General features: G+C 40.6%; 1 protein-coding gene across 2 annotated transcripts in view; it reads right to left on the reverse strand.

Moving 5' to 3' along the window:
• Positions 1–12,214, reverse strand: part of LOC127633023 (cyclin-dependent kinase 18-like) — a 101,095-nt gene extending 88,881 nt beyond the window's left edge. The window contains exon 1 of one of the 2 annotated variants that reach the window (XM_052111881.1): positions 11,827–12,214. The gene's annotated coding sequence lies outside the window, so the exon portion shown is untranslated. Of the gene's footprint in view, positions 1–2,021; positions 2,151–11,826 lie in introns of those variants that run through there. The other variant, XM_052111883.1, reaches the window with a different exon arrangement.
• Positions 12,215–18,671: the final 6,457 nt, after the last annotated feature.

Consider the following 18,671-nt stretch of genomic DNA (forward strand, 5'->3'; position numbering starts at 1 on the left):
CCGTTCTTTATTTACAGTAAACAGCAAGCTAGCTACTGTAAACATTACCATCAATGAATTACTAGGCTGAGGCTGACTTAAACATTAGCGCTAACTCTTGCTAATCTCTGTTACAGTAGGCACCTTTTTTATATAAATATTCTTATTTTATCAATTTATGACCCCAGAGGAACATGCCCAGGGGTTGCTCTTTCAAAACTCAAGGGACTTAATGGAGTTCAGAGTTATGTTTTAAGTATCAACTTTGTCTCAGATGTTTCTCCAGAAATTACTTGGGAGAGACATGACACAAGAGACTGTTGTTGACATAATGTAACAGTACAATTTTCATATATCTGAACTGGTACAAGCAACGCTAATGAACCTCAGAGTATGTCCAAAGTCATACTACAGAAAATAAAGCTAAACAGCTAAATTACTAGCCACATATAAAATGTGCTTTTCAATACAGGATTTGACATGGCAGTATGTTCTTTGCTGAAGGAACTGGTCCCATGCTGGTTTGCTGGAGGCTGCGTACAAGTTTATGACCCATAAATGGCCTCAACGTGATGTGATTTATAGAAATAAAACTGTGTTGACAGGCTAACTTTCTCAGTGCTGCTGGTCGACTAGCTCTGTTTGTGATTTAGGCTGCACATCGTCACCGTGATATTCTTAGAGATGACACTGATCTGAGACCAGTTTGTTGTTTTTTAAAAGTGTCAAAATGAGACACTTAAACGGGAAGTTGACCTTACATGACTACAAACAAGAACTTGCAACACAGAGGGGACTTTATAATGAGTAACATCACTGTTTGTCTATTATTACAGATTTTTGTGTGTCACATTAGACATTCTGTGAGTCATTAGACATTCCATGGGTAATTTTAAATAGCTTAACTTTACACCCAGTGAAATAATTATAAGGGCTGTCAATCGATTAAAATTTGCAATTGAATTAATTACATGGTGTCCCGATTAATCGCATATATAAATATTTGCTGAGAAAGCCCCTCATAGAAATATAATTCAGTATATAATGATGAAATAATGATATAGTTATCTTTAAATATTTAAAAATTATATATATATATATATATATATATATATATATATATATATATATATATATATATATAAATAAAATAAAAACAATATTCAGATAATTAAAATGCATTACATTCTTGTAGCAGAAGATTTAATCATTGATAAGACAATACAAAAAGCGGCTTTAGAATACTGCCATATTATTGATCATAAGTCAGTCATTGGCATACAGTTCACAGCAATCCATTTCACAAGTGAATTTGTCAATCAGTTGGAGATTTATTATGAGGGCTTGTTTAAGAACCCGTCAATGAACACCTGCGTCAGACATGCTTGTTTAGTGTTGCGTCATAAACATACATTTTTAGGTCACTGTGTCAAGTTAAATATAGTTTAATACTTAGAATACATCTTGAGATCCCTTAGTTCGGATTTGCGCTCCATCAAGTGTTTTGAATGCAAGAACATAACGCATGTTTCTGTTGTATGTCTGCTCAAGGGTGTTTTTCTTCACTGTATAAACTGCGCATTGCCACACAGCTGAAGTTTCACTTACTGCCCTCTGGAGTAAACAGGTGGTATAAAGCTTGAATTTCTCAGGAATCTTCTATATTACGGTCCGGGGGCATTGCGATTAATGGTGTTCATTTTTTAACGCGTTATTTTTAGTCAAATTAATCGCACTGAATTAACGCGTTAAATCGACAGCCCTAATAATTATTGAAATCAAATAGCCTATGTGAAATTCAAGAGGTGAAAACTACAACTTATGTAAATTACAAGGGCAAAAAATACTTTGGACAGCAAGATACATGATGTTTTCCCTTTAAATGTATGAATTTTACATTAAATTTTACCCACTGGAAAATTTATCTTGTTTTAAGTATGTTTAGATCATTTTACTGGAAAATAAGCAAATCAATATACATTATACTGTATATACAAATATATTTTTGCAGATCTTGCAGAAAAATAGAAAAACAGACTCACGTGTGTCCATTCTGAGACATTAGCAGCATTGATGATTATACAGAAACTAAGCCTGTTTACAGTATATATGCATATGTAACCCTCTATTCAAACTTTGAGCACACAGTGCAGAAGAGACTACCTTTGCCCCTAATAATGAATATACGCAGTGCTGAACAGACAACCTTTGCACATTTTTATTTTCTTGAGCCATGCGCTGTGTAATAAATAACTATGGCAGTCATGGGTTAAATTATGATGGGCTAATTATCTGTCCAGTTAGCAGACCATTAATCTCCTGTAATTGCTCACAGATTTATAGTGATGTCATCAGAGGTCTGCTCTAAAACAAAGCTCAATAAGCACTCAGTTCTAAAGTTATTTGTAGTAAATCAATAGTTGCCCTATAGAAACCCAAAGGGCCATAACTGGTCTTTGTAGATCAATATTGTATATCTCTCTGTCTCTCTCTGTTTCTTGCGGTGACTATATCCAGAGTGCGAATTACCGGGCATTTAAGATGTACACAGTAAAGAGTTTTGATTTGAATTTGTTGTAAATTTACACAAGTAACCTGTTATAAAAAATGTCAGTAACAACAAAAGTTAGATTACAAGGTATTGTAGTAACACTACAATAAAGTATATGTTAACAATGAACTATACTTTTACAGCATTTATTAAAGGAATTTTCCGGGTTCAATACAAGTTAAACTTAATCGACAGTGTGTGCGGCACAATGTTGATTACCGCTATAATTAATTTAGACTCGTCCATCCTTTTCTTAAATAAAATCTGGGTTAGAGTGAGGCACTTTCAATGGAAGTGAATGTGGCTAATTTTTGAAAGGTTTAAAAGCAGAAATGTGAAGCTTATAATTTTATAAAACCACTTACATGAATTCTTCTGTTAAAGCTTGTGCATTATCTGAGCTGTAAAGTTGTTTAAATGGTCATTTTTGTTGTGGTTTTTGGGTTTACAGTGTTATGTTGTTATGGCAAACAAAGCTGTAAATTTGGAAAACTTTACAACAGAAATGTTTATTAAGTTATATTATCACACTAAAATCATGTTAACACATATTGTTTACATCTTGTGGCTGTTATTTTGAAACAGTGAGTATTTTTACATTTACGGAGTGGCACCATTCACATCCATTTTAAGTGCCTCACTGTAACCTTTTTTTAAAGAAAAGTAGGGACGAGTCAAAATATGTTTTTGTGGTAATAATCATTATGCCACAAATGCTTTAGATAGAGCTTAACTTGTACTTAACTCAGAATATTCCTTTTAATCTTGGTTGATTATAATTTCAGCATTTAGCTATACATTTTAACATTAAAAGTTGTATATACAGCTTGGACATTAGGCATATTTAATGCATTTGTGAACTTGAACCAATAGTGAACAATTGTATTTTCATAGATTAACATCAACCAAGCTTAATAAATGCTGTTAAAAATGTTGTTCATTGATAGCACCTAGTGCATCTAAGAATGTTAACGAATACAATTTTATTTTAAAGTTTAACTGACATTGTATTACCAACTAATGCCAAACGGACGTTCACAAACTTAAAGACTATGAATAAAAATTGTTAACCAAGCAACAGTAGACTGCTCAAGCACTTTCCATTAGAATCAGAATCGTGCTGTATTGACAAAAAAAAACAAAAAAAACAAAAAAAACAACAAAAAACAAAAGCCTATTATCACTTTATAATGCAGTATTTGCAAATTAAAGTATTTTGTGTGTGTATATATATATATATATATATATATATATATATATATATATATATATATATATATATATATATATATATATATATTTAAATTACACATAAATTACATTTGGTTAATTGTGCTCTGCACCTCAAATACAATTTGTATTATTGCACTATTGACTGTGACTGACCACAATCAATGGTGCACGGAAAATTAGCGATAAAAATTCCTTAAAAAAGTTGAAAAGTGAAAGTCATTCTGAATACCGCCTAAAAGGCATTGCGTAATTTGCACACAGACTGAGTGTCTAAAATACAGCATGTCTCTCTGTGTGAAGTTAATTAGCTGAGTCTTAATTACTCATTATTTCAAATGCACATGAATCAAAGTACTAAGCAATAATCACATTTGCTTAAATATCAACATACTGTTCAAATTACTGCTAAGTGGTACAGGATGAGTGGCGGTAGAAATCCTTCAACCGTTAGAGATTTTGTCTTACTGTTTAGATATATCTGTTGGCCGAATTGCTTTAAGTTATTTACATATGAGAGATATAATACAGAATAAAATACAGAGCGTAACATATCCCAAACAAGTTAAGATGTGGAAGAACTTGGTATTCAATGCTAAGCAAAGTTATGTTATTTGTGGTGGCTGAGCAATGTTCAATTTGACGCATAGAAATATAGAATATAGAAATAAACAAGTGTGTGGTGCGGTCACAGGTGTGCATATATCGGCTATTGTAGAACAGCTTTGAATGCGGCTCATCCAATCAAAATTTTGAATCAGAACAATGATAGTTTTACTCTTTTTATTTATTTTTTCTTAACCCTTGTGTTGTGTTAGTTGTGTGCTAACACATTGACGTGTCTCGTTTGGAAGGATGCATCCTCCAGAGGTCGCATTTGTTGGCCGCAGACGTCATTGAGGCTGTCTCGTTTATATATCATATATAGTATATACGTTCATTTTTTACAGATAGAAGGATTCATTGAACAGAGCTTATACCAGGCCAGTGTGGGTCACTACCTGCGGAAATAAAATAATTACGTAATAAATGAAATACCACTTGCTTGATCTGAACAAAATAGGTGTCATTCTAAAGCATAGAATTTGGACTTTACAATGCATATAGCTACCAGCTCCTACCAGTTGTAAAATAATGCTTTTTAATTTGCTGACTAAAATATTCAGAGTTAGTAAAACCATAAAAGATTAGATATTTCCTGAAACATACAATGACGAATCGAAACTTACAGCAGCCAATCCCAATTCAAAGGAGCCAAACCGCAAAATAATATAAGTTGATCTTCAAATATTCTTCAAAGAGTGTATGTGGACAGACAATGCACAAAAGTGCACTAAACGCACAATATATGTGTGTGTGTGTGTGTGTGTGTCTGTGTGTGTGTGCACATGTCCGAGGACTTTGTGTGTGCATAAACACATCCACATATTTGCTTATCTAAGGATTGGGATGCTCCTGAACACCTTACATTTCTGTATTTTGTAGTCTAATCCATTTATTTCCAATGGCTGGTCATTTTTGGACTGGGAACACAACAAGCGTAGCAAAGTGATATAAAGCCAAAAATGTTTTTAAAGAAAATGGTCAAATTTATGGTGTGAGTTTTCAGATACCATATGTGAACAAAGTCCGGGAATTTTATTCCAATTGGATTAAGTAAAAAAAAAAAAAAAAAAAAAAAAAATAAATATATATATATATATATATATATATATATATATTTTCTGGTTCAAAATGACCGGAAGAAAATATGAGGGCTAACTCAAATGTTATACAATGCAAGACTTGTCATTCATGTGTTATGAATAATTGTATCTTTTGGTTCATCAATTTCAAAATAAAAAGAGGAAATACATTTGCTTTTAATAAGTTTAACAAATGTTTCATTCTCTGGATTATCCAAAAAATAGCTAATAACACATTGTTTCTTAATATAAACTATATTTTCAATGGATTTCTAGCTAAATTAACTATATCATGATATAATATAATATTATTGTGATGGGGGTTTCTTCAATTTCAGGCACTTTCATGTCCAAGGAGTTGATTGTGCTTAAAACTAACAAATTTCAACTTTTATCTTTTTGTTTTATAAAGGTAACATTCAGGTTTGGAAAAATCTTACCAGGCCTTCATTATTTATTTTTTGGTACTTTTCTAATGCCTTTAATTTACAGATTGTACTGTTTTAGCCTTGTCCTAGACATAGATCTTCAATATTAAACAATGAAAATCTATTATAAAAATATGAATTATTACATGTTTAAAATGACGATCATCTAAACAAAGAGTGAAATAAACAAACTATTTCAATATATATTGTGTGAAAATCAATTCTATCAACTTTTAAAAATTACAACTGTTCTACTTCATTTCCACCACAAACAATTTTGCCCCTAATATTGTTTTTCTAAGTTAGTGTACTTGTTAACCAAGTCAACCAATGTGTCAGTGAAGAGCATACTTGAGATGAAATACAGTATGAAATATGTTTGATGAAAATTCAAGGTTAAAAATCACTTGTGAAATTTTATTGGATGTAATTTCCAATTAAGCTGTAATTTGCCAAATTACACCAACATTTTTTACAAATGTTGTTGTGTGCATTTAAGATATTCTATGCAATTAGCCATAGCATGCAAAGGAGTCTGCCCTTTTATTACAAAACGTAAAATTTTTTATTTCTATCAAAGTCATTTCCACCTCAGAATTCTATAAACCACAATACAGAATTTGAGATGTGCTGGAAATGACACTGTGATGGGAATTTGCATTTATTTCAGAGAAAAAGAGAAAAATGACATAAATCTCATGTGATGCATGTTCATCCACAATTGGACATTGTTAGTAGATAAATAATTAAAAAAAGAATAATGAAAAAGAATGTAACGAGACTTTACATTCGAGAAGTTCACAGTGCTAAAACTACCATGATATAAATCTACTCATATATCGTGATAAAAGATTTTGGTCATACTGCCCACCCCTATTGCTAATTTGTGTGAGATCATTGACATCGGCAACCACAACCGCAAGCTAGCACTGTGAAGGGAGGTTATTAGTTCACAGGGCTGTGAGCAATGATGCCAGCGAAGCGAGAGAGAGCAGGCAGATGGTGAAAAGTTTGAACCAAGAGCCTCTCATCACCCCAGGTGTACCCTAGTACCCATGTTTGGTTGGTTGACCTTCTTCCTGTCCCCATCAAAACACAACAGAACTTTGACTAACAAGAATAATTCACAATACAGGGTGGTGGTTGTATATATTCAGTATCCAGGTGTGTTATTTCTTGCTGGACTGGGAATTTACGTCATTACCACTATAAAGGCTGAGAATAAAGGCAGAGAGAACTGCTTAATAATCGTAAAGGTCTGAAATGTGGCATGTGGGCATTCACAGATCTAGAACAGTGAGCTGTTACGTATGTACTTTATGTTACGTACACACTGAGCACAAGATATTTGCTTACTTATTCTGAGACAATCGCATCACCAGATACGAGCACATGATATATCGCTGTGGTGAGCAGAACTTGGCTGAGTGATAAGGATGGATGGCTGGGGGAGAATTATCGCAATCAGCCAGGAGAGAGATAAAGAGGAGCCAGAGCTGCAGTTTGAGAGGGAGAGAGATGCACAAAGCTGTCTGTTTGTGTCTATGTTGAGGGGTTGCTGAAAAGCACACCATTATGTGTGACACTGTAAAGTGCGTGTAAAATAACTCCTTCAGTTGAGAGCAAGAGATTTGCCACAATCGCCCTTCCTTTTTCCCGAGGATATTTTTTGTATGACAATACACTTCACAAACGCCTTTGCGAGGCACATTTGATCTCAAATGAGCAATAAAACCCCTTGTTTGATGCTCTCTTCCAAGGCCCAATTGCACAATTAAAATAAATAGCCTTCTTGAGGTACGTCTGCACAGCCAAGGAACTAAATTAACCAAGTTAGAAGACCAACAAACAGCAATTTCCCTTCCTGAATGTGCTATTTACCATTGAGAAAAAATGTGAGCTGTCTAGACATTGGTGATAATATCTATCATACTGTACTCTCATCCTATAAAGGAACTCAAAAACTGACAATAAAATTCTCCTCATCACAGGTTTGTCCTCATTTCCACTCTTTCTATTGATTGAAGGTTATCTATACACATAGGGAGCAAATTATATGGAAACTGACTGGTCAACATGACTAACTACAGTAGTAAAAATAACCCTTTATTGTACTAAACTAAACATTTCCACAGTTTTTTTCACAGCAATGAGATTAAATGGAGAGCAAATGGAAACTTTTGCTGAAGACTCAACATAATCTCATGACAACTCGTAATAGTTTGTGCAAGATGGCGAAATCGTAAGATATTGTACAACTTGGCTTGTACAAAAGGTACAACTTTTATTTCCCAAAGAGTAAAAACCTGTGAACAAACTGTAAAAAAATTGGTTACTCATTCCATATTTATTTATGCACTTAACCATGTGATACAATGTACTTATGTACATACATGTTGTAGCGTTGTAATTATGTTTAAAGTACCTGCATTTAATTACAATTTTAGTTACACTGTTAACTTTACCCCTAACCCAACCCTTACCCCAAACCCTAACTCTAACCCCTATTCCTAACCCTACCCTTACTCCTAAACCTACCTGCAACTCAACCAGTATGTGAGTGGGCATTTTGCAGAACAACATGTAGTTACACAGTAGATACATAGTCTTGTATGTATTTATGTTAGTACATAGTAGTTAAGGCCATCTAAATTAAAGTGTGACCTAAAAATGACTGATGCATGTGAATAACTTGTAATATACTTCCCTCATTCCATTCCAAATGCCCAAGATATTTTCTTCCATAGTACACAACAGTGATATTCCTATTAAAATCACAGTTTCCATCAGCAAGCACTGAACTCAGAACATGTGAACTCAAATACTCAGAACATGTGATATCACAAGGATCAGCCTGTGAAGCACATGGAAAGACACATGTTTGTATTTGCTCGAGGGAAAATTGCATTTCTTTCCTTTTTATTTAAATGTTAAAACCAATTTGGGACTGGCCAACTGAACAATGTTATTGCTCAGAGGTTGATCTTTCTGGCTCAGTGGCGATGAAAATGGAGAGATAAAAAATTATTTTGGAGAAACAAAAACATACACGAATGAGTCAATTGTTGATGTACATTAAGAGTCTACAGCAATAAAATGAATGTGGATAGCATAGAGCATAGATTAAATATTTGAGTTCGAATCTCAGACTTTTGATTACAGACAGTTTGAAACATTGTTGAGTTTCTTCTTAAAATCTAGAGGAAACTCTTGTGATATTACTTGAGTCTTTTTCTCAGGAGAAAGGTTTGAGAGTTGGCTTGCATAAAAGCGTACAACTATTACTCCCACTGAGAAACATAAACACACTAATGAACAATATTACTGCGATTTATCCTAAGTTAAACCCCAAACCTAAACCTAAGTGATAGGTTTTGTTATTGATTCCTTCTTTCTGATCATAGTGTACCAAATTATGATATACTCTTAAAGGTATGGTTTACCTAAAAAAAGAAATTCTGTCTTTATTTACTCACTTTCTTTCAGGAAACACAAACGGAGATGTTAGACAGAATATTAGTATCAGTCACCATTCATATTTTTTTCTTTAATAAAAGTGAATGGTGACTGGGGGCTCTATTTTAGGAGAGCTAATTGCAGCACTATGTGATCCATCATGTGTGCTAAGTCAGTGAGCGTGGCAATTGAGTTTTAGTATTTTCTTGCAAGCATGCACTAAGTCTAGGCTCAAGTTGGCAAAATTTCCTGTGCAAAGTGCTAATGGGAATAAGTTATTCTCTGGTTATTTCACCATCTGCGTCCAATTATATAGTCCATTCCCTGTCAAGAACCAGTGATATCAAAAAAAGCAAGCACATTTATAAGAATTTGGTAGCGTAAATGGGCTGTTTGCAATCAATTTGAAGAATAGAAATATAGACTGTGATTGAATGTAGGCTCTGTTAAATTATATAGACACACACTTCACTTCTACCAATCCATTTAGCTTTAAAAATTAAATTTATCTACTAAAACACAAAAAAACCTTAAACCAAAACAATTTCTAACTTCAAATTACATTTCAAACTAAACAAAAATAGAGGGGTCACATATTTTTTTTTATATAACCACCTCCACAAATCCAAACATTTTACCCTCTCAAACTTTTTCCACCTGCCTCTTTTGCAGTAATTTAAAAATCACTCAACGACAACAGGTGGAAAAATACCAATACAAATTAGATCATAAATAAAATTGCAAAAATGAACACAATAATAATAGGCTAACCATGAAAAATAAACCATGATCTCTACAAAGTTTAACACATATATCATACATTTTAATGAGATTGTCAGGGACATAATTTGATGTTCAATTATATTTTGTTTGGGACATGAACTGCTGGTGGAATCCCAAACTGCAAATGCATGAACTGAGTTGCGCCAAGATTAGATATGTTTCTCAAATGTCTAATTGGGCTTTATGCCACTTCATTAACATACACTACACCCACAGTTTGCATGCATATACCCACAGATATCCCAAACACTCCCACCCACGCCCACTTGCACTTAGTGCTGGGATGAAAATTGCACTTAGAATTAGCAGTCTCACGAAAATTAGATACGGCATAGTTGAGCATTACACTGTGCCTAGCACTGTCATAAAATAGAGCCCTGAGACATTGTCATTCTGCATTACATCTCTTTTTGCAACCCGTTCTCAAGACAAGTTGTAATAATAGTACAAGATTGCAAAATTGTTTCCTCTAAATTTCCTCTAAAAGAGCAAAAACACAGTGGCGTTGAACGTCCTTTTAAGGACGCGTCTTTTTAAAGATGCCTTTCCGCCCCATTTTTGAAATTGTATTCAAAAATGGGACTTTTTCTATGAGACTTTTACTCATATAAAGAAAAATAAACGAACCAACAAATGATGTTATTGCAGTTTTTTCTAAGATTAACCCCTATACCAAATCATAGACCTTAATATTAATAGAAAAATAACTTTTATGTTCCATGAAAGAAAGAAAACATTGGGTTTTTGGAAGGAGACAAGGGAAGCATATTACATGCTATTGACATCTATCAGTCATTTGTATTGCATAAATAAATATAGAATGAGTTACCAAATTCGTAACCAAATTTGTTTTATCTCCAAACATCCTTATAGCCAACTTAAAAAAACTTTTACAGTGAAAAAATGGTGCTTAAGAAAGAAAGAAGTTATCTTCCAATTAAAGAACCTTTATTTTTATAGAGTGCATCCACAGCCAATGGGCTGTCTGACTGCCTTTTACTTTAAAATTGCATGATTTATTTATTAAAAGCTCTTTTCACTTCTCTAATGAGCCACCGTTGACCAACTACTGTAGCTTCATACTGGTCCTGCTTTAAAAGCATGTTATTGGGTGACTCTATGTGTGCGTTTGTGGTTTAGTGGTGTTAGATAGAGTGTAATAATCAGGTGTGTTATGTAAACATTGCAATGTGTCACTTAAAAGCATCTCGCTGCTCTCGGGACGCCGGTGGCTGAGAGCACTCCACGGGAATCTATAGTTCAGGCTGTATACACGTAATCATGTGCACGTCAAAGCACACATCATCAAGCGCACATGACCCCGAAGCCGCATATGTTGCATCAGTGCACTTCAGCCCTAACGCCTGTGCGTGGGTTTAGAAAGATGAGCAAATGTGTGGAACAAACCTAAAGGGAAAAAACAGCACATATACGCTATTATTCAAGCATTAAACACAAACTGAACCTGCAAAACATGCTTTCCAATAAAGACAGTATCAAAGTGGACAACTTGATGCACAATTGCAGTCTAGCTTGAAATTCTAACATTGGCAGTGCATTTCAGTGCCAACACAGTATGTTTTAATCAGCAATTAGACATCTAAAAGACTCAAAAACTGCATCTAAAACTTAAACAACAGTTCAAAATAGTTTAGATCATGGAACCAATGCAGATACAACACAGATATGGTTGCATGCACAGTTGCATACTCACAGGAGTGGATGGAGTCTGCAGGAGACAAACAGTAGTGTGTCTCTACTCTTCTTTCAGTGTGAAAGGGAGGAGAAAGAGAAGGCGGCGGCCTCCGGGTCTCAGGCTGCGAGTGCACCGCCAGACAGATAATCCAAGACTGGATGTTTCTTATTTAGTCTGCAGCATGCATGCATGCATGCAGTAGACACAGGCACAGCCGCTTCTCTTGCCTTATCCCTGCTCTCTATGTTCCCTCCTACCTCTATTCATGAGAGACTTCCTGACAGGAGGACGTGCACCAAAACATAACAGAAAAAATAAAAAAATAATAATAAAAAAAACATACAGGAAGCAAATGTGGGCTCTCTGAAGGATTTTATAATCAAGCTGGGTCTCCACCCCCACATGGCTGTCTCTCCTCCCCTATTGTTATAGCAACGGCCAATGGAACGCTTCAGAACTCAAGCCTTCTGTGTCTGCCGAGAGACTGATTCTTTTACACTAGAGCTTGTTCATTATGGCTATAGTGTTTGTGTGCTTGGCATGGTCCTGGATCCCGTTAATTAGCTGATGTGACAAGTGGAAGGTTACAGTACACCGTGTTTCCCTGCTGTAAGCTGTCAGACCGGTTGGATTCTCTCCTTTCTGGTTTACTTTTTTTACATGACCCAAAGATGTTAGTGTGCGTTATTAAGAGAGATATCAAAGACATTGCAATAGACTAACTAGGTGTTTTGAATATCACAGAGGAGATAAGCTTGCACTTTAAAGGGATAGTTCTCACCAAATTCAAAATTCTGTCTCATGTCGAACTTAAACAGATGTTTTGCAGAATGTCCGAGCCACTCTTTTCCATTCAACAAATGCATACAGTGACTAGGGGCTAGGATAAAAAAAAGCACCATAAAAGTAGTACAAATTACTTGCAAATTATATTCTGAAGCCATATGATAGCTTTGTGTGAGAAACTGACATTAAAGTTGTTTTTCAATGGAAATCTTCCATCACTCATGAACTTTCAAATACGTTCCCCTTCTGTCACTCTCTCCACGTTGTGTCAGAGAAGCGACACTAGGGGTCTCTCTTGAGCACCGATATCCACCTCTGATCTATGAAAAAAGGCCAATGAGAGTTGGCAACCAGTATTTGCATGTCCCGCCCCTGGACATACGGGTATTTAAGCGGCGCAAATACGGGAGTTCATTCAGAAAATTTCTTCGGAGCCGATGGTCGTGTTTGCAGACTGCTGCGTATTACGCACCGAATTCCTGCTATCCTCTGCTGCATGCTGTTGGATTCTACGGCGCACAACAGCGGCTTTCTCCTATTTGCACGGCTGTGCACTTCCTGCCCCTGAGCACATCGACAGTTGCAGATAAGAAAGATCTCTCACGAGTCTTTCATTCATAAAAGAGTGATTTTATTTAAAAGAATAATTTCCTCTAAAAGAGCAAAAACACAGCGGCGTTGAACGTCCTTTTAAGGACGTGTCTTTTTAAAGATGCCTTTCCGCCCCTGTGTTGTTTCTGGATGCGGTAGAGTACTCTCCGCTTCCGACGGCCACAGGCGTTGTCTCGTGTGTCTGGGCAGTGATCACACCGAGGCCGCGTTTGTGGATGGTTCATGTTCTCATTACGAGAACATGACCATGACAACGTTGCGGTCGCGGCTTGCTTACAACCGTAAGCAAGCGACTCCAGCCGCCCCCCGCGTCGCTCCTTCTTCCCACGGGATTGAGGACGATGTGGCTGGCGATGGAGGCGATTCGGGGATGGCAGCAGGTGCAGCTCGCCGGTACGCCCCTCGGACCACCCGCGCCCCGGCACGCTCGTTGACTCCCGTCCCCGCTCGAGGTGGTGGCGACTCGCCTCACAGCCAGTCTGCCTACCCTCTTGCAATGGAAGCAGATGAGTTCACCGCGACATCGGAGGGCGTGTGCTCTGACGCTGAGGGCTCCTCTGGGCTGCCGCCTTCGGGCTTGCACGCCCAGGAGGAGGCCGACGCGCAGATGTCCGATATGCTTTCCCGGGCAGCCAACAGCGTGGGCCTGGATTGGAACCCTCCATCCTCCCCACAGCCATCACGGCTGGACGATTGGTTCTTGGGCGTGGGGCACCACTCACAGCCTCGCCCCCCCCCGGTTCCTTTCTTCCCGGAGGTGCATGATGAGCTGACGTCTTCGTGGAGGAGAGGAGAATCTTTTGTTTTTTCATTTGCCGAGACTGTTGAGGCCTGAAAGCAAGGTGCCGTGAGAACGGCATTTGCGGGCCATGTGACCCAGAGGTAAAGGAAATAGCTCTTTTATTGAGAATTTGGGTACCGCAGCCCCCTTACCCAAATTCTCAATAAAAGAGCTATTTCCTTTACCTCCGGGTCACATGGCCTGCAAATGCCGTTCTCACGGCACCTTGCTTTCAGGCCCCAACAGTCTCGGTGCCCAGGATGCGGTGCTTCGCCCTCAGCCCCACGACTGTTCCCCGGCCGGCCGGTTCAGACGAGTCCAGAGGACGCCAGCATCAGACCTCCTCCTCAGTCACGAACCCGCCCCTGCCGGGTGCGCTGAACAAGGTAAGTGCTTTGAGTTTATTCTCAGCACCAGAGCCTCGGACGCCACAGCGCCTCCCGACGCCGCGTTACCTGTTCCGCGACCGCTATGAAGCCCCGCCGGTACGCCCAAAATACTCGTCCCCTTGGTGCCCCTAGCACGGAGCTTAGAGGCATGGCTTTCACTGCCCAGCTCGTCCACGGTGGCTGCACCGACCATCCGACTCGGTTACGCAATTCAGTTTGCCAGGTCTCCGCCCCCTTCATGGGCGTTCGTTCCTCCGCAGTGCACGGCTGAACATGCCCACTCCCTGCGCGAGGAAATCGCCTCCTTCTAATTAAGGACGCGATAGAGCCTGTCCCTCCGACCGACACGAAGAAGGGTTTCTACAGCCCTTACTGTTGTACCCAAGAAAGGCGGCGCATACGACCGATCTTGGACCTGCGAAGTTTTCAATCGGACCTTGTCCAAACTCCCGCTCAAAATGCTTACCCAGAAACAAATTCTGTCTGGCGTCCGGCATCTAGATTGGTTCAGCAGCGTAGACCTGAAGGACGCCGTACTTCCACGTCTCAATTCGCCCTCGACATCGACCCTTTCTACGGTTCGCGTTCGACGGCCAGGCGTATCAGTACAAGGTCCTCCCTTCGGCCTGTCTCTGTCCCTCGCGTCTTTACGAAGGTCGCAGAGGCGGCTCTTGCCCCGCTACGAGGAGCGGGCATACGCATACTCAATTACCTCGACGATTGGCTCATTCTGGCCTCCTCGTAGGAATTACTACGCGCACACAGAGACCAGGTGCTCGAGCACCTCGGCCGTTTAGGGTTTCAGGTCCACCGGGAAAAGAGCAAGCTCACCCCGGTCCAGAGCATCTCTTTTCTCGGTTTGGAGTTAGACTCAGTCTCAATGACAGCACGTCTCTCCAACGAGCGTGCTTAGTCAGTGCTGGAATGCCTCGCTTCTTTCGAACCAGGCACCATGGTCCCTCTGAAATGTTTCCAACGGCTCCTGGGGCATATGGCATCCTCCGCGGCGCCGCGCCACTGGGGTTGATGCATATGAGACCACTTCAGCATTGGCTCCAAACTCGAATCCCGAGACGAGCATGGCGCCACGGCACGCACGGCGTGGAAGTTACCACTGCCTGCCTCCAAACCTTCAAACCCTGGACAGACCTCTGCTTTCTACGGGCAGGAGTACCCTTGCAGCAGGTGTCCCGTCGCGTTCTGGTTACATCAGAGGCCTCCAAGTTGGGTTGGGGCGCCGTGTGCAACGGGCGCGCAGCCGCAGGCCGGTGGAACCGAGGCCCGCTGCGCTGGCAAATCAACTGCCTAGAGCTGCTGGACGTTTTTCTTGCCCTGAAGAAATTTCTTCCGTTGATTCGTGGCAAGCATGTCCTAGTCAGGACAGACAGCACCACGGTGGTGGCCTACATAAACCGCCAAGGCGGAGTACGCTCCCTCCACATGTCACAGCTCGCCCGTCGTCTCCTCCTTTGGAGTCAACAGCGACTGGAGTCACTGTGCACCACTCACATCCCCGGCAACCTCAATGTGATAGCGGACGCGCTGTCAAGACAAACCTTGCCCGGCGGAGAGTGGAGGCTCCACCCCCAATCGGTCCAGCTGATTTGGGACAGGTTCAGCAAGGCCCAGGTAGACCTGTTTGCCTCCCAGGAAACCTCCCACTGTCCGCTCTGGTATGCTCTCACAGAGGCTCCCCTTGGGACAGATGCTCTGGCGAACAGCTGGCCCGCGGGGCTGCGCAAGTACGCTTTTCCCCCAGTGAGCCTTCTTGCACAGGTACTATGCAAGGTCAGGGAGGACAAGGAGCAAGTCACTCTGGTGGCCCCCTACTGGCCCAACCGGACGTGGTTTTCGGATCTCACGCTCCTCATGACAGCCCCTCCCTGGCGAATTCCCCTGAGGAAGGACCTTCTTTCTCAGGGACGGGGCACGCTCTGGCATCCGCATCCAGACCTCTGGAATCTCCATGTCTGGTCCCTGGACGGGACGCGGAGGATCTAGCCGGCCTACCTTCGGCCGTCATAGACACTATTAACCAAGCCAGAGCCCCTTCGACCAGGCATCTTTATGCCCTGAAGTGGCGTCTGTTCGCGGACTGGTGTTCTTCCCGAGCCGAAGACCCGCAGAAGTGCGCAGTTAGGTCAGTGCTCGTGTTTCTTCAGGAGAGGCTGGAGAGGAGGCTGTCCCCCTCCACCCTCAAGGTGTATGTTGCCGCTATCGTGGCCTAGACGGCAAGTCTCTTGGTAAGCACAACTTAATCGTCAGGTTCCTAAAAGGTGCCCGGAGGATGACTCCCTCCCGGCCTAACCTGCTTCCCTCCTGGGATCTCTCGGTCGTCCTTATGGGACTCCGGAGACCCCCCTTCGAGCCGCTTGACTCAGTTGGACTCAGGGCCCTCTCTCTCAAGACCGCCCTGCTGATCGCGCTCGCTTCCATCAAGAGGGTCGGGGACCTGCATGCGTTCTCTGTTAGCGACGCTTGCCTGGAGTTCGGTCCGGCAGACACTTTCGTGATCCTAAGACCGCGACCGGGCTATGTGCCCAAGGTTCCTACCACACCCTTCAGGGATCAGGTGGTGAACCTGCAAGCACTGCCCCGGGAGGAGGCAGACCCAGCCCTTTCACTGCTGTGTCCAGTACGTGCCTTACGTATTTACCTGGACCGCACACAGAGCACCAGACGCTCTGAGCAGCTCTTCGTCTGCTTTGGGGGACAGCAGAAAGGGAATGCTGTCTCCAAGCAGAGACTCGCCCACTGGGTTGTCGACGCCATTTCCCTGGCTTATCACACCCAGGCCGTGCCCCCCCCTTTGCGGGTCCGAGCCCACTCCACCAGGAGTGTTGCGTCCTCATGGGCACTGGCTAGGGGCACTGCCCTAGCAGACATTTGTAGAGCGGCGGGCTGGGCAACACCTAACACTTTTGCGAGATTCTACAATCTCCAAGTTGAGTCAGTATCGTCCCGTGTTCTCTCAGGTACCGAGCCCGTAGAACTCAGTGGCACGTCCACGATCTGACCGGGTGAATCGCTTGCGCCCTTCCCCCTAACCAGGGGAAACAGTGCGCCTTCTTCCCCAGGAGATCCCAGGTTTGGGACACTGGTTGACTCCTCCCTAGCCCTCGTGGGTCGCAGTTCTGTAGCATCATTATGCACTACATTTGTCATATTGTATTGCACATGCATCATTTGCTGGGTTTCCATCCAAAATATTTAGCATATTTTAAGTGCATTACTAAAAATTTGACTTAAAAAAATACGAATTGTTGCACGTTTCCATCCGCTACATTATGCGCATTATCATGAGGGAGCTGCCTCGTCATGGCTGAATGACCTCTCCCTGCTTTGGGGACAGTTTTATTTGTAAGATTGGAGCAAGTATCTAATTTTTTTAATGCATCCATGAGACACCGCAGAATAAGTGTAATATCTGACATAATGTGGGCTGAAATAGCTGTTATGCTCACACACCGGTTATGCTCACACACCGCCAGTCTTTGCATTCCTGGGAGCGCCCGCTCTCAAAACTGTTCTGATGGATTGTGAGGACCCACTTTATCGACCAGCTGTGTGTTAAAAACTTCCGAATGACAAGCGCTTTGTTCAAAGATTTGTGTGCCAAGGTAAGACCTTTCGGTGGGCTAGTCACATCAAGCTATTGCTCAGTCAGAACACATGTACGAATGGTCAAAACACCTCGTCGTTTTGCGAATAAACTGTTTCCATTACCTTAATGCACATTTAAACTAGTGCGAAAATCTATAAAATCCACCTCCTCCTAGTGCATTACATTTTAAGCAAATTTAGAAAGTTTATTCGCATATCAAGCATTTCCAGTCAGGATTTCATATGCGCCATTTCAAAATAGAGTCATCAAACATGCTCACCTAAACAGTCTTCTCTCTCTCTCTCTCTCTCTCTCTCTCTCTCTCTCTCTCTCTCTCTCTCTCTCTATCCCATAAGTGGTGCTGGAAAAACCAAATCATTAATTACAATTCATATAAATGTTAAAAGTTGTGACATTGTGAAACTCATGAATATTTTTACTAGGTTATGCACAAATAATTACTCTTTAAAAATAAATAGGCATTCTTGATGACCAAATCAAGCGCTGCAATCAATATTTCACATAATTAATTTAATAACTTTATCATAGTATCTGCTACTTTTGGTCCTGGGATTTCTAAACTTCTGCTCAGAAACTGGCAAAATTTATTTTGCATTAGACAATTACATCAGGATAGCATTTTCAGTGGGGAAAAATTTAGGGACAATATTGCCCAACACAAGAAGTGGTG

The sequence above is a fragment of the Xyrauchen texanus genome, chromosome 39 (genome assembly GCF_025860055.1).
Source record: "Xyrauchen texanus isolate HMW12.3.18 chromosome 39, RBS_HiC_50CHRs, whole genome shotgun sequence".
Taxonomy (NCBI): Eukaryota; Metazoa; Chordata; class Actinopteri; order Cypriniformes; family Catostomidae; genus Xyrauchen; species Xyrauchen texanus.